We start from the raw sequence: 15,963 nt of genomic DNA on the forward strand, positions 1-15,963 counted from the left end.
CCTTTCTTTCATTCCTAACAGTGCTTCTATCTGTGTATATGCTTTTACTCTCATAATTTTCTATTGCCTTAATTTAGTGAGAAAAACTGGACTTTGATTTTGGTGATATTATTTCTTCCTTTTACACTTTATTACTTTCTGCTCTGTTCTTGAAAGTTCCCGCCTTCCACTCTCTCTATATTTACTGCTCTTTTGCCAACTTCTTGAGGTTAGTGCTCTACTCATTTGTTTTCAGAACTTCTTCTCCAAAACATATATTTAACATACATCTACAAAATGTGTCTCTAATACCTGTTGTTACCAAATTTCTTATCTTTCCGGTTTTAAGTATACTGCTGTTTTCATTATGACCTATTTTAAAATTAATTCACAAATTATTCAGGAGAGCATTATTGTGTTTCCAAATGTGTGTGCAGATTTTTATTTGTACTTCTTTTTATTATTTATTTATTTTTGCTATCTTTTATTTGTGAGCTCTTGTCTAATTTCAGTATATCCAGAGATTGAGTATGGTCTGTGTTATAAATACATTTAAAATGTGTTTAGACTTCACTGCCTATTATCAACTGTTGAAGATATTTTTGAAAATAATGGTATATCCGACTTAATTTTATTCTTCAATTCTACACCCTGACACTTATAAAGAAATGTAACCAATCAGTGCCTTGTAGGGATATGCTAATATCCTCCAATATGACGATGATAGGCTTGTCCATTCCTTATGTCCAGTTAATTTCTGCCTCCTGGATTTCAAAGCGCTGTTTTTTTTGTATATACAAGCTCATAAGTACCATATACCCCTTTTATTACTGAGTTCTTTCCTTCTTTATCCATATGATGTTTTGCCATAAATTATATTTTGTATGAAATTGATTACTGCCATTCCTAGGGTTATTTTTTTAAGGTTTAATTTTTAAGTAATCTCTATACCCAATGTGGGGCTCGAACTTACAACCCCAAGATCAATAATCTCATGCTCCACTGACTGAGCCAGCCAGAAACCCCAGGGTTATTCTTTTTATTATTTATATGGGTCAGGTTTTACTACCTCTTTAGTTTTAGCTTATCTGGCTGGTTTTATTTTTGTACATACATTCTATCAGACTATGACTAGATTTTTACATTTTGATTTCATCATGTATTCTCTTATTTTTTTTTATAGTGAGTTTATTCCAGGTTCAAATTTTTGGATTATTGATTTAAAAGTACTTGATTTTATTATTAATTAAAAGTACTTGAGGGGCGCCTGGGTGGCTCAGTGGTTAAGCCGCTGCCTTCGGCTCAGGTCATGATCTCAGGATCCTGGGATCGAGTCCCACATCAGGCTCTCTGCTCAGCAGGGAGCCTGCTTCCTCCTCTCTCTCTCTCTGCCTGCCTCTCTACCTACTTGTGATTTCTCTCTGTCAAATAAATAAATAAAGTCTTTAAAAAAAAAAAAAAAAGTACTTGATTTTGATTTATTGATTTAAAAGTATTTAAAAGAGGTAATTTAAAATTACTTCTACTTTCTTGGTTTTTGATGTTCTGTTCACTGTCATTTGTCTTTGTTTCTTTTCTTCCCCCTGTTTTGCATGCTCATGAACCAGGAAAGCTTTCTGTACTCCTCCCTTCATGGTTAGGAAACTAGTGACAGTGTTTTCATTTTTTGACCACTTGTCTTTATTTCCTTAACATACATATTAGACCATACATTTTTCTAATAATCCAAAATGCTCAGTAATTTTTTTTTCTGCAAAGCAATAGCAAAAAAGCCTTCAGCACATTTTAACTTTTGTCAACATTTTCTCTTCAACTTATTGTTATCTAGAATTTGAGTTTTACATTTTTGAAACAAAACAAAAATTAAGAATTTTTTATAGTTAAAAAAATTTGCTTATACTTTGTCAATTTCCCTGCTTCCCCATTTTTTGTATCCATAACATCCCTCTAGGCTCCTTTTTCTTTCTACTGAATGAAGATATTCTTTAATAATTACTTCAGTGCAGGTCTTTGCGTGGCTTTCACTCCGTTCCTACCATTGCATTTCTATCCATTCCCAGTCCCTGAAATAATGTATTTTGTTTTCAATCCATCTTAACAGTTTTTCTTTTTTATGCCTGTCTTTGCTATGGTTTGGAAACAAAGGTGATGAGTTAAGAGGTTAATTTATGGGTCATCTTGACTAGAAATCAGAGTTAATGGCTACTAAGTTCCTGGTCCTCAGAGGGAAGGATCAAAGTAGTTCAAAGCAAGCAATTATGGCAAATGTCCCGAAAAGTTTTTTTTTTTTTTTTTAAACAGGCATATGCAAGTATCAAAAGGTATTTGGCTTTTGTAACTTTTTTTTTCTTTTTTTCTTTTTGGTTTAACACACTGATATTGGAGTGATAATGCTGTGTGCTGACCCCTGGTGGATTCAGCAAGTGCCTATTTACTACAATTTTTGGAGCTGGAATAGATCTTATTTCAGGAGCTACAGACTTCAGAGGTCAGACATCTTATATAAATGTATCAGGTAACCCTGTGTATGAAAATAGATCATGGTGCCAAGTACAGTAAAACTGGAAAACTCACCAAAGGCATATAAATTCAATTTAAAAATGTTAACACACACACACACACAACTCATGAAAGAAACCTGGAGTGAGAGATTGATTGAGCCAGTTTGGCCCAAAGTTCCATATTTAAGTTAACACAGGTTAAACCTCTGTCTTGGGGGAAATAAATTGATAACGAATGCTCTTCCCATGATCCAATCTTACTTCCTCCAAAATACAGCAAATACTCAACAATGCTATAATGGGCTATTTTTGTTAAATCAAGTTATACATTTGTTGACAAGGCTCAATGGGGAAGAATATTCATCTTTAAGTGAATTTCTTGTATCATTCTGTGTTTTAAGTAAAACCATGTTGCATATATTAGTTGAGGCACTGTACAGAGAAACTCATTATTTTAAAACATTAAATGCTATACCAATTTAAATTTCTTTATCTGCTTTTTTATGCAGTCAACTTGAAGCTTAAGAATTTAAAATCAGAAACCAGACTCAAGTTGCTACATTTTTAACTAGAAAGTATGATTTGAGAGAATAAGAGTGAATCATGTAAGAGTGGCAAGAGTAGTGATGTTCTAGAACCAAATACTTTGTCCAAATACTTTGGAAAAATCCAAAATAAATGCCCAAAAGATATTACATGGAAAATAAAATATGCAAATGTTATACAGTGATTCAAAAGTATCTTCATTTAAAAAAATGACCTGTAGATACAAACTCTAATATGTACAAATACCAGGCGCCCAGAACATCTACATATAAATGTAGTGTTTTAAGAAGTTGGCTTCACATTTTTGTGAACCGTAGAAAATCTTGTAGCTATTGTTAAAAGTGAAAATTCCCAGGCCCACTCTGCATTTTCTAATTTCGTGGTATGAGGAAAAGTCCTGATAGTAGGGCTTTTTAGCAAGCATCACTGGTAATTCCAAGAAACTTTGAGAAACACTGCTGAAAGGAAGTATTTGTTCCCCAAATAAAGAAACACCTTTCCTGTTTCTATATTTTTTAAAGGATATGCTTACTCCATAACCAAAATAATGAAAACACAAAATGTAAATTTCAAAATCTTCAGCCTTACCATGTTTTGGATTGTTTTGAATATAATGTTTGCATTTTTTTAAAATGCCACTTAAAATTCTCTTAAATCGGTTTTCTTTTATAGCCTTATCGTTTATTAAAAGATCTAGCAGATTTTTCATCTATTTAAGTACCAGAAATATTTTAGTCTGCATGCTAGAATCTCTTTAAAAAATATGCCAACAAGGAACACTTCTGAACTTATGAAAAATGCTTACTATTCATTTCCCTTAGTGTGTGTGTGTGTGTGTGTGTGTGTGTATAAATATTTTATTTATTTGAGAGAGAGAACAAGTACACACCTAAGAGAACATGATTTGGGGAGGGGCAGAGGGAGAGGGACAAGCAGACCTCTCACTGAGCAGGGAGCACTAGGCCGGATCCCAGGACTCTGGGACTGTGACTTGAACCAAAGGCAGACACCGAACCAACTGAGCCACCCAGGCACTTCCTTGGTGGATTTCCACTGGAATGAGAATAGGTAATAAAATAGAGGAATTACCTGATTTTGAAATTCTCATTGGATATACCCCATGATACTTTGGAAATTAGCATTATACAGACTTCAGGGAAGACTGATCTTTTCCCTCAAACAATGGATGCCAGAATTTTGACACAAACTTTCTCTCCTTAGAGTATCTCCCACACACAGAAGGCTCAGCAAGGCTAACCTTCTGTTGGAGGAATAGAGATGGGAAATCATGAATCACTTGAACTTCACTTACTGCCTGGAGCCTGTTGACTATGAGTAAGACTATAAACATGACATTCTCACGCTACAGCAATGTGAAGTTTGTTAGGTGTCATAGTGCTCACAAAACATACATTAGCTATTGAAGAATGTCATGTTGTAGGGCTTTAGACACTTTAGAAATCATCTAATTCTCTAAAGCCTCAATGACTTCATCTTACAGATCAGGTAAGTGAAACCCAAATTCATAGGAACCTCTAGGTCTCCTTGAGGGCAGGATTAACTCTTATCATCACAAGCCTGGGCATAACCCTTGGGATGTCAAAAGTATTAAATACATCAAGTTAGGATCAATGATGAATCAATTAAATGTTGGATTTTCTAGCTCCCACATCCAATACCAGATCCAGAATGAGACAATTTGACACCAGAGTGACCTTTGGTTCTTCCGACAGGTAAGTGTGGACCCCCGGGGTATTTCAGTTGTTCTAGACAACTGCATATTGGGTCTGTTTTCCTATTTTCTTTTTTTTTTTTTAAGATTTTATTTATTTATTTGACAGACAGAGATCACAAGTAGGCAGAAAGACAGGCAGAGAGAGAGAGGGAAGCAGGCTCCCTGCTGAGCAGAGAGCCCGATGCGGGACTCAATCCCAGGACCCTGAGATCATGACCTAAGCCGAAGGCAGCAGCTTAATCCACTGAGCCACCCAGGCACCCCTGTTTTCCTCTTTTCTTTAGCAACACTGAACAGGATCAGTAACTTTTACTTTTTCCACTATAAAAATGGACAAAAGGCATTGCTGTTTTAATTTTTCTTTTATTACTGGTACTGAGTAACATTTCTCATATTTACTGGGAAATGGTCTTTCGTCTATAAATTTGGAATGTACTTTTTTACTGTGTCCTATCTTTCAATGCTGCTGTTAAGAAATACTGTTCATTCTGATGTTTGGTCTCTGTGTGAAACCTTTTTATCTTCGGAGACATGTATGCTCTTTTCCTTCCCAGCATTCTGAAATTTCATTTCATGATTATGTATTTTGGAGAGGCTCTATTTTGAGCAATTGGTAAGGCCTCCAATCTGAAACCTTGTATATTCAGTGGTTGTGTCACTTATAAGTTATTCCTTTGAGCTTTGCGCAGTGGCAGTATTGTAGCCAATGAGGTTTATCCGAGGCGCGATTATTGCTAATTGGAAGTTATTCCTTTGATCACCTTCCCTTGTCTCTGTTCCCTTCGACATTACATCCTGGGATTCCTCTGGTTTAGATCTCCCTCCTGGGCCAGTCTACACATTATCCTTCTCGCCTGTTTTCTCCCTACTTCTGGAAAATTTCTTCAACTGTATCTTCCAATCCTCCTTCCATTGGGTATTTCAACTTGGTGATGGTATTTTTAATTTCTAAGAAATCCTCTTTACTCTCTAAATGCTCTTTTTCTTAGAGCAACCTGTTCTTACTCTGTAGATACTGCATCTTCTTTTAGCCATCTGAAGAAACTGATGGCTCTTTTCAAAGTACCTTTTCACCATGCCTTCCAAGTAGCATTTTCCCTGTTTGTCTTGGTTTCTCATATTATATGCTTTGCTCTTCAGCTGTTAGAACATGAAACCAAAAAGCAGGTTGGAAACCGTGAGTGCTTGTGTGAGACTTGTCAACCATGGTCTTCACTTTGAGAGAGGCTGGCTGGACCGTTTATTGGGGAAAACCCCTGACATCAATACCTTTGTGTCTTTTCTCTCAGTTGGTACGTTTCTCTGTCTGGAGGAGTCCAGTCTATCCTGCCCTCAGGATGTCAGTCTGGCTGCCAACATTCTTGGAACCCCTTTGGGGAAGAAAGCTAAAGTCTCACACCTGTTGTATCAATCAGCAAAGCAGCCCCACATTCAACTTGTTCTGGTACCTTCTATTTTCTCTGCAGGAAAGCAAACAACTCTAGTCCAGTTTGGGGGGTGGGAGAGAGCCAGTAAAAAGGCTCTGTGGAGACTAGGGAGGGCATTATTGGAGTCCTAATTTCTTAAACATACTAGGAACTGATCCTCTCTGGCTTTTAGCTTCACTTTTTCATCCACTTTTATAGGTTCCTGATATGTCCAGTTCCTGAGACTTTAAAACGTCTGTAGTGTGAATCAGATTGCTTCTTGATTCTCTCTCTTCCAGATTAGTATTTCAAGAAGCTGCTCAGTCAGCTGCCGTTTTCCATCTGCTTTATGATCCTAACACAGGCCATTCCTTTCTCTGCCCTATAGTCTTGAGGAACTGCAAAAATCAAACAAAGAAAAACACATTTACTCTCATTTTTGTAGCATTTCAGGAGGGAGTGAAGGTTAAATATGTGTGTCCAACCTGTATCTTTAACAGTGGTCTTCATTTATTCTCAGATGAACCTGAGAACCAGTTTGTTTTGCTAAAAACGTATCTGTCATTAATCTACTCATTCCCAGCAAGGATCAGACTCTTCATTTTATCCATTACTTCTACTTCATTTTATTTATCAATTAATTTCTAGTTTTATGTTTATTATTTTCTTTTCCTTCTTTTTTGTTTTCTGGTTATTTTTATTATGTGCTTGAATTGAATGCTTTGTCTCTGATTAAATAATAGAAGCATCAAATCCTGAATTTTCTTCAGTGGCCAAATTCTTCAGCTGTTCAATATCTAATATTCCCATTGCTGTTCGATTTTAAGGAGCTTGTAAATTCAATTTTTATTTTCTTGCTGATAGGACTTATTTAGAAGAGCAGTCTTAAGTTTCCAAATGGGATTAATTTTGTTATCTTTTCAATTATTAATGTTTAACCTTGTTTCACTGAACGTGAGAGAAAGTAGAACTATAAAATTTTACTAAGATTATTTTTATATTATGCTGTTTAAAATTTTTTTTTTTTTTGCCTTTAAGCTTTGTAACTCCCTTATGAAAACTCTTCAGTTTTAACTGTCAAGATTATGTAGCATAATGGACATAACGTTTTTTTTTTTAAAGATTTTATTTATTTATTTGACAGAGATCACAAGTAGGCCGAGAGGCAGGCAGAGATAGAAGGGGAAGCAGGCTCCCCACTGAGCAGAAAGCCCAATGTGAGGCCCAATCCCAGGACCCTGGGATCATGACCTGAGCTGAAGGCAGAGGCTTTAACCCACTGAGCCACCCAGGCACCCCTGGACATAATGTTTTAAAAAATATTTACATGGTTTTCCCTTCTGCCTTTCCACACATGTAAGCCCAAGGTGTTCATCTGCCACCAAAGAGATGTTGGAACATGAGAATTACTAAAATTCATTTGTGGAGAAGAAATGTAATGATGAACAAAGAGTTTTCAGTTTCTGACATTTAAATGGCATTTTGCAAGAAGACAATAGGCAAATATGCTTGAAAGTCTGTTGGAAACAAAGACATGTCTAAATTCCTTTGCTTCTACTTAATATATCAAATACTAGGTTGTGACCACAAAGCAGTAATTCTAAAGTTTATAGAAAATACTTTTGTCCACCAGGAGGGATTAGCCAAGAAATTATAACCAGCAAGGTGGCAGATGTTAAGCAGAGAAGTAAAAGAAGAGTCCGTCCGTTCTATTCCTGAGGGGGGACATTTGGAAGAGCAGGACGAAGAGGCCAGGGGGCACTGGGACCTAGGAGAAGGGAGTCAAATGTGTGTCTGATTTTGCTCAGAGCCTTGGCTTCAGGGAAAGATGCTAAGATAGTGATGCCTCCCCCCACCATGGTAGAAGGAGCCTGAGGCTCAGGGTGGCTCTGCTCTAAGGAGGGCGGGCCAGGTGGTTACAAAACAAGAGTGTCTAAATCTGTGGCCTTCATCCTTGTTCATAAGCCAAGGGATGGGGGATGCCCAACTGAGAAGCAGCAGGCAGGGGGCAGGCTCTGGGTGGATTGCTGAGCTAAACTGAAGGGATGAGGGCCCACCAGTCCTCAGGGAACGCTCGGAAAAGGCTTCCTCAGAAATTTGCCAGTGTAGCTCTACACTGCATTTGGCATTTGGTATTGCAACTGAGAATTTAAAAAAAAAAATTTTTTTAAGATTTTATTTATTTGACAGAAAGACTGAGATCACAAGTAGGCAGAGAGGCAGGCGGAGAGAGGGGGAAGCAGGCTCCCCGCTGAGCAGAGAGCCCAATGCTGAGCTCAATCCCAGGACCCTGGGATCATGACCTGAGCCGAAGGCAGAGCCACTGAGCCACCCAGGAGCCCCCAACTGAGAATTTTGATGGGAGTCTGATTCTCTTTCCTTTACAGGCAAACTGTATTTTGTATCTATTTTGGAAAATGCTTATTTTATCCTTAGAAATCAAATATATGTTTTTCAATTTGTTTCCACTTTTTCAATAATCCTGCCAAACATTTGTGAGGCATTCTGAGTCAGAATTCACAGAATCCTTAAACGTGGGGAAATTTTCTTTGGGGATTTATTTTGTTTTCGCTTATCCTCCATCTGCTTGCTGGTTTCCTAGCACTCCTATTCATGAATATGGGGTCTCTTTGGTCTCTCCCTTCTGTCTCATCTCTTCTTTTAGAAATTCCCTTCCTTGGTCTTTTTTGCTTTGCACCCTGGAAGAATTATTTACCCTTCTAAATCATTATTTCCATTTTGGGGAATGTTTTTCCCGTTAGTGCTTCTAAGATGAAACATTTTTGACAATTATTTTTTTTCTTATTTCCAAGAAGTCTTTCTTATTTTTGTAAATAGCCCTTTCTTATGACAAGATTGATTCATTACTGCAATATCTCTGAAATGAGCAAGAAGCCACATGTTTAAATACCGTGGAACTGTCTTCTGCTTTCTGCATTAATTCTGTCGTCTTGGGGTCATCTGCCGACTATTTGGTGCGGCGTCGTATTTTCAAGTGACTGATCCTGCTCCTATTCCCGCTCCGTGTCTCCGTTTTCACCTACGAGGCCGCAGCCCAGTTTTGTTGGAGATAACAGGCTCTGTTAGTATCCATGTTGGTCTGACTGCAGGAGGCCAAAGCTTAGTTACAGGAGGGCTTTGGGGGTGATTTTATTTCCTGGGAGCGAAAGGGGATCCTCCTGAGCTTTGAAGCCTGTGGGGATTATTCTCATTCCACAACACTCCTGGGTACCTGAGCTTCCCCCTGCAGGAGAACTGAGGGCAAACGTGTCCCTCTCATTTGTATCATCTCGGCTGACACCTGTGGCACCAGTACTGTAGATGCCTCCCATCTCTGGTTTTCCTAATGAGAGAGTATTCTCTTTCCACATTAGGTGAGATTCCTGGGTATGGAGACAGGAAAAGGATGGCGATGGAAACAACGTGTGTCTAGGCGGCACTCTTGTTCACAAGTGACTGACCAGGAACAACGGGGGTTGGAAGGGACTGAGGCATACCACCCTCAGTGTAGTATATTATTATATAATCTGCTTTATGCAGTCATAGTTTAGAAAGAGGAAATCCTTGTTTCCCTGACTAGGTAAGAATAATTTCCTACCCAAAGTCCATCAATGCCTGCAAGTTGTTCTGCAGGGGAAAGACACTAGAAAGTAAAACCTCCTAGAATTTGGAGCTATAATGAAATGTAACAGGATGGTGTTCATGAACAAAGAAAAGATTTAAAATCATAAGGAACAAACGTCATCTAACTGGCCATATTTCATGGAAGCATGTGTGGGCTATATTCAAACCCGTACATTCTAGCTAAAGACCTGATGCTACCTGCCTTCAAGACTTACTATAAAGCTATAATAACCAAGGCACCATGATATTGGTGAAAGAACAGACCGACCAATGGAACAGAAGAGAGGACCTAGAAATTGACTCACACAAGCATAGTCAATTGAAAAAGGACTAAAGGCAATTCAATGGAGAAAAGATCATCTTTTCAATAAACAGTACCAGAATTGGACATTGGCATGAAAAAAAAAAAAAGTGAATCTCAATACAGATCTTGCATCTTTCACAAAAATTAACTCAAATGGATAATATACCTAATAATAAAACTCAAAGCTTTAAAACATCTGGAAGATAAAACAGGGGAAATCTATGTGACCTCAGGTTTGGCAGTGAACTTTTAGATTCAACAGCAAAAGCTTGATCCATGAGAAAAAAATAAACAAAAAACTGGTAAGTTGGACTTCACCAAATGTTAAGCTTTTGCTCTGCAACACATGGTTAAAAGGAATGAAAAGACAAGCTGCAAACTAGGAGAAAGTATTTGCAAAACACCTATCTAATGAAGGACTTTTATCCAAAACACACAATGAACTCTGAAAACCGAGGAGTAAGAAAAAGTCCAGATGAGAATATGAAAAGATCCTTCTCCTTATATGTCACCAGGGAACTGAAAGTTAAAATTCATCATGAGATATGACCACACATCTTTTGGATGACTGAAATCCAAACACTCACAAGAACAAATGTGTGCAAGGGTGTGAAGCAGCAAGAATGCTCATTGCTGGTGGGAATGCAAAATGGTGCAGTCTCTGCGGGAGACAGTTTGACAGATTCTTAACATAGCCTTAAGATATGATCCAGAAATCCTTGGTGTTTACCCAAAAGAGTTGAAAACTTCTGTCCACTCAAAACCTGTATGCTAATGTTTATAGCAGTTTTATACATAGTTGGGAAAAGCTGGAAGCAACTAAGATGTCCTTTAATAGGGGAATGGATAAACAAACTGGGGTACATCCATAAAATGGAATATTATTCAGTGGTAAAAATAAGTTAGTTACCAAGTCATGAAAGGACATGGAAGAAACTTAAACACATATTGCTAAGTGAATAAAGCCAGTCGGAAATGACCACCTGCTATACGAGTCCAACTGTATGACTTTTTTTGGAAAAGGTAAATCTATAGAAAGAGTAAAAAACAAACAAACAAAACAAACAAACAAACAAACAAACAGTGGCTCTCAGAAGTTTGAGGGAAATGGGAGTGATGAATACATGAAACCCAGGGGATTTTTTATGGTAGTGAAACTATTCTGTAGGATACTGGAATGGTAGATGCCTACTATTAGGCATTTGTCAAAACCACACACACACACACACACACACACACACACACACACACCCCAGAATGGATCCCAATGTAAAATGCAGCTGTTAATAATGATATATCCATATTGGTTCATTAATGGTAACAAATGCAACACACTCATGCACTAATGCAAAACATTAATAGTCAGGGAACAGTAAGCAGAGAAGAAAGGATATGTGGAAACTCTCTGAACTTTCTGTTACATTTTTTATAGAACTGTGAAAAAGTCTATTAATTAATATAAAACAAAAATGTACCTTCCTCCTCATTCCCTACCCTTCAAATTCTTCCAAGTGAAAACATTAAAATGAAATACTGAAGGAGCAAGAAAGAACACAGAAGTCTCTCTGGATGTATTGGCTGTCTCTTCAGTAATGGTTGCACTCCCAGCATGGCTAAGTATTCGTGTGATTTGTCTTGCCTCTTCATTTGGACCGTGTGTTTTTTAAGGTATTTCATTAGGTATCTTGCAGGTACTAGAATCTTGATAGCTACTAGTTAAATCAACTTAATCTTACACCAGTTCTCCAAATTACTTTTGGTATCTCAAGTCCAAAGATGATACATTAGCAAATACACTGCCATCAGCATGGAAAGAATTAAGACATACCATTATTCTGTTAGCCTTAACTTCACATGAGTTTTCTACTGGCAAACCAACTTTCTTCAAGTGAATTGTTCAGTCCGATGAAAGGATGGCCTTTTGCTAACCAGAAATAATGTTTTCTATTGTGAAGTGACAGAAGAAAAGGAACTGGTCAATGCCACAAAAAAACAAAGGGGATGGGACACCTGGGTGGCTCAGTGGGTTAAGCCTCTGCCTTTAGCTCAGGTCATGATCTCAGGGTCCTGGGATCGAGCCCCACATCAGGCTCTGTGTCCAGTGGGAAGCCTGCTTCTCCCTCTGCCTGCCACTCCCCCTGCTTGAGCTCTCTCTGACAAAGAAATAAACTCTTTAAAAACAAAACAAAACAAGAACAAATGGGATCCACATGTTCCTCTGAGTTTTCACTTACCAATGCTCATCACACAACTGCAGAGATCTTTAAATTCCATGGGCTTCTAACTATAAGGAAAATAAATACTGATTATTTAACTAATTATAACGTTTATTTTGAAGAACAAGATAAAATGGTTTACTTGGTATAACAGGCTGAATAATGCCTCCCCACCCCACCCCAAGATGTCCACACCCTAATCTCAGGAACCTGTGGATATATTATTTTATAGGGCAAAAGGGACTTCACAGATACAATTAAGTTAAAAATCTTGAGAGGGAAGATCATCCTGAGTCATCAGGGTAGGACTGATGTGATTACAGGGTCCTTGTAAGCAGGGGCTCAGAGTCTAGGATAAGGGGGTGTGACTGACAGAGGCATTGGGGAAGGAGGAGAAAGTTTTGAGGATATTCCAGGCTGGCCTTGAAAATGGAAGACCAGGAGCCTCTCCCAAGGAATGTAGGAATTTCAAAGAATGCCGAGGAAGGCAGACATCCTTCAGAAGCTAGTGAAGGCAAAGAAATGGGTTCTCTCCCATAGTGCATACAAGGCCACAACCTTGCTGGTATATTGACTTTATACCAGTGACACTGATTTTGGATCCTGACTTCCAGAACTAAGATAATAAATTTAAGCCACTATTTCCAGGTAATTTATTAAAGCAGCCACAGGAATCTCGTACACCCATGGAGACAGATTCCATCTTGTAGAAGTTTTCATTATGGAACAAGTATATTTGAAATGAAAAACAAAAAACAAAACAAAACAAAAAAACCCCAGAAGGATTTGTATGTGTTTGTGTGTGTGTATACATGAAAATATGTCCAGTCAACCCAGGGACTCCAGGAAATTGAAACTCTGCTGGGAAAGGACTAGTAGATATCCAGGAGTCTTGGATTCTATATTGGGAAACAACTCATACCAAACTAAAAGGAGTGATTTATAATGACTGGACTTAGATTAAAATCAAGAAAAATACAAATATTTGTGACTCTTTGCAGATGAGATTTTTAAAGAAAAATGCCAATCAGTGGAAGAATTAAATGTGGCTGAGATGTCCAATCCCATGAGCTGGAGACGGGAGACTGTATTTGGAAGTTGCCCCCTTTACACCGTAGTAAAGTCTTGATTTCATTTCTGAATGATGAGAATGGACATATCCAGCCTGCAGAAGATGTTTTTTAAGGGACCTCACTTTTTTTTTTTTTAGGATTTTATTTATTTATTTATTAAGGATTTTATTTATTTATTTGACAGACAGAGATCACAGGTAGGCAGAGGCAGGCAGAGAGAGAGGAGGAAGCAGGTTCCCTGCTGAGCAGAGAGCCTGAGACAGGGCTCGATCCCAGGACCCTGAGACCATGACCTGAACTGAAGGCAGAGGCTTCAACCCACTGAGCCACCCAGGTGCCCCCAGGACTTTATTTACTTGAGAGAGGGAGAGAGCACAAGCAGGCAGAGGGGCAGAGGGAGAGGAAGAAACAGACTTCCCATTGAGCAGGGAGCCTGACACAGGGCTTGATCCCAGGACCCTGGGATCATGACCTGAGCTAAAAGTAGACCAACTGACCAACAGAGCCACCCAGGCACCTGAGGAGCTCACTCCCTTAAAAGACACCAATTTCTTCTTCCAGTTGGAGACAAAAGAAATATACATTATCTCAAGTTCAGCAGGTAGGAGACAGGAGAAGAGCAGCAAGGGAATGTTGAGGTGTCGAAACTATATGGGGAGGATTAAACCAGATGTGTAGCAGGAACAATCAGGAACCTCATAAGATGGAGAGACACATCTGACTCAGAAAAGGATTGAAGGATCCAAGCTGGAGCCAGGCTGGGGTGAACCCAACACACTCATTCAAGTAGGGCCCTACCTGCAGGTGACAAGGTACTTCCAGACACCAGCAGATTTGGAACTAATTTTCTTGGTTCTGCTTCACGTATATTATATGGCCACACCTTGAGAAGACAAAGGTCATTGGTGAAGGGTTTTGCTGCAGAGGAGGGAGGCAGAAGTTTGGATGGAAAAGCAGGATTCATTTTCAAAAGAGCAAACATATAAAGGAGAGATTCTCTAAACATTAAGAGCTTGATTTGCTGGCATTGATTTTCACAAAATAAAGGTAAGCACATGAATAATTAATAAGACACATACTATACATTTAGCTCATCAGAAAGTGCTTTTTATGATAAAAATTAAAAAGATGAATGTGGGTTAATCGTTTTTCCAAATATAAGTTGGCACACCATTAGAGACAAGGAGCATGCAAATGGTAGAGTGTGAATGTCAGAATCTTTAGAGTAATAAAGTGTTTGGGGAAATGAGAACTCAAGGTGTGAAAGGAGAGAGACTTTGCTGAAGATTAACACAGTAAAACTATCTTACTTAATCTCCTTACTGATTATTTTTATAGTGAGTAGAATTGCCATTCAAAATGCCTCCTTGCTGATTATGTTTTAATTTGTTTCAAAGTAGTTTTGAATACCTTCCTGGAAGAGGAATTATGCAAGAGTTCACAATGATCTACAACTAAACTATATCTAAAATGGGAATCTTTCATTTTTTATACAGCTGTCAACTGTCAAAATGCTGGTTTTTATCTAAAAGCATTAGACCAGAGTGAAAGTGAACTTATGGCCAAGTTAGGAATGCCTGAATTTAACTACAATAGCCAAAGGACTATGTGTGTAGAACAATCTAATTTGTCTGGCATACATGCGAGGAGTCAGACATTCACACTCTGGATTTTGCCTTCCCAGGAAAGAGCACTACCGTCCACCTCCTTGTCCAAGCCCTTAAAGTTTTATCTACCAGGGTTCCAGGCTTGGCTTCCATCGTCAGTCAGGAAGATTGCGGGATCTCCCTCAAAAACACATCATCAATCTACCTCATCATGGGAGTTCAAAAGCCGCCATCATCTTTTCAAGTAAATACTATAAAACCCTTGAAATCAGGATCTTGTCCCTCATTTACCACACTACTGTTTAAATGACTACTTAAACTTTCAATCTGTCCATCCTCTGATTAAAATTCTCCATTGGCTTCTCACTGGATTACATTTAAACCTCAAGCCGGTGGTGCCCGGGTGGCTCACTCATTAAGGGTCTGCTTTCTGCTCAGGTCATGATCCCAGGGTCCTGGGTTAGAGTCCCACATTGGGCTCCCTACTTGGTAGGAAGCCTGCTTCTCCTCCCCTTCGCCCCACTTGTGTTTCCCCTCCTGCTGTCTCTCTCTCTGTCAAATAAATAAAATCTTTAAAAAATAAAATAAAAAATAAAGAAAATGCAAGCCAAACTCTATCAAAGGCTGCAAGATGTTGAATTAGTCCTTTACCTATTGTATTTTGAGAAATTAGCTTTATTGAAGCACAATTTATATACAATAAAATTAACCAGTTTTAAGGGTACAATTCAATGAACTCTGACAAATACACTCATGATATAGAATACCTAAAATTCCCTTCTGGTTCCTTACAGTTAATCTCTTCCCCCAATCCCCTGGCAATTTTTTTTTCCCCTGGAAAGAGCTAGATAGTAAATAATTTAGATTTTGCACTCCAAAGAGTTCCTATCACAACTATTCAAAAGCAGCCATAATACAGAAATGGCAATACATAAATGAGCATCGCTATGTTCCAATAAAAATTTTTAAAGA

General features: G+C 38.3%; 1 long non-coding RNA gene and 1 pseudogene across 1 annotated transcript; one reads left to right on the plus strand and one right to left on the minus strand.

Moving 5' to 3' along the window:
• Positions 1–5,420: 5,420 nt before the first annotated feature.
• On the minus strand, positions 5,421–13,544 carry LOC123391656. The gene is made up of 2 exons (XR_006606369.1): positions 12,330–13,544; positions 5,421–6,565 (listed from the first exon to the last, which is right to left on the minus strand). It is a non-coding gene; the product is annotated as an uncharacterized LOC123391656 (long non-coding RNA).
• Positions 5,439–5,661, plus strand: LOC123391700 (annotated as a pseudogene).
• Positions 13,545–15,963: the final 2,419 nt, after the last annotated feature.

This window comes from Mustela putorius, unplaced genomic scaffold, assembly GCF_011764305.1.
Source record: "Mustela putorius furo isolate JIRA1106 unplaced genomic scaffold, ASM1176430v1.1 tig00000275_pilon_pilon_pilon, whole genome shotgun sequence".
NCBI lineage: Eukaryota > Metazoa > Chordata > Mammalia > Carnivora > Mustelidae > Mustela > Mustela putorius.